This window comes from Echinops telfairi, unplaced genomic scaffold (assembly GCF_000313985.2).
Source record: "Echinops telfairi isolate 266 unplaced genomic scaffold, ASM31398v2 ScPeMD7_60;HRSCAF=208, whole genome shotgun sequence".
NCBI lineage: Eukaryota > Metazoa > Chordata > Mammalia > Afrosoricida > Tenrecidae > Echinops > Echinops telfairi.
Window position 1 is genome coordinate 2,348,673 of NW_022103958.1, and position 1,641 is coordinate 2,350,313.

Here is a 1,641-nt window from a genome sequence, read left to right on the forward strand (position 1 = left end):
ATATATATATATATATATATATATATATATATATATATATATATATATATATATATACACATACCAATTTATTTCTCTTTCTCTTTTCCATGAAAACCAGTTTTCTCTCCCTGGGTCATGTAAATGGCTAATGCAGTCAGCTAATAACTAAAAGGTTAAAAGTTTAAGTCCAACTTGGGGTACCTCAGAAGAAAGATCTGGTATTTCAAATACAAGCCAGATCATCATTGGTGATCACGTTTTTGTAGAGTTGCCAGGCTAATACAATGAAAAAGGAATTATCACTGAAAACAAATGAACAAAGAAAGAAAGGTGAGATATATGCTGGAAGATGAACCCTTCAGGTTCAGAGACACTCAAAAAAAATGAGTGGAAAAAGCTGCTACTTCAAAGTAGAGTCAGTTTTAATGATGAGAACGGAGTAACGTTTCCATGGGGCATAGCTCAAAATTAGAAGAAAAGCCATAAAAAAACCCAAACATTAATAATGACTGTGGAATATATGGAGTACAAAAAAAAAGAAATATAATAGTCAAAAATGAAATGGAATGCATAAAGATTGATATCCCATATACAAGTAATCTAAAATGGTGTGGTATTAGATATTTTGAGTCTGACAATCATATGGTTAACTTTGAAGAAACTGAAGAATTCTATCAATTCGTTCAGTTTGAAATTGATGAAAAAATTTATACCATCATAAATAGTTATTGTTGATTGAAATGCAAGAGTGAGGGACAAAGAGAAAAAATCAGCAGTTGGAAAATATAGCCTTGATGATAGAAACAAAGTGGAAAGTGCATGATAAAATTTTAAATGAGTTATGAAGTCTTCATAGCAAATATCTTTTTTTCAGCAACATAAATGGTGACTGCACACATGAACGTTGCCAGAAGGAATGCACAGAAATCAAATTGACTACATCTGTGGGAAGAGACAAAAAAACAAATTTATTGCCATGTAGTCCATTCCGACTCATGCTACCACTATGACCACAATGACTGCACTACCAGTGAGGAGCCCTGGTGGCTTTGTTGTTTTACTCTAGGCAGCAAACCACAAGGGCAGTAGTTCAAAACCACCAGAGGCTCCATGGGAGAAAGACAGGCAATCTATGAAAAAGATCATCAATTGCTCTTATGTAAGTTCAGATTGGAGCTAAAGAATATTATAGCAAGTCCACAGGAGTTACAGCAACTACTATGAATAATCTCAAGATCAAATTTGAAGCATGGAACACCAGTGAATGAAGGCCTGATGAATTGTGGGATGACATCAACATACCAAACAAGAAAAAAGCAAAACGTAATTAAAGATACAGAGGAAATTAAAACAACAACAACAACACAGTGGATTTCAGAAGAGACTCTGAAACTTGCTCTTTAACATAAGATAGCTAAAGGACATGAAAGAAACAGTGAAGTAAAAGCTAAAGAGGAATTTTCAAAGGGTAACTTAAGACAAAATAGAGTATTATAGTGAAATGTGCAAAGATCTATTGTTAGAAAAAATACAATAGAGAAGAACATGTTCGATATATTTCAAGCTGAAATAACTGAAGAAAAATTAGTTGCAACAGACAAGAACTCTGTGGGCAAAGTATTGAATGCTGCAGGAAGCATAAAAAGATGGAAGGAATGC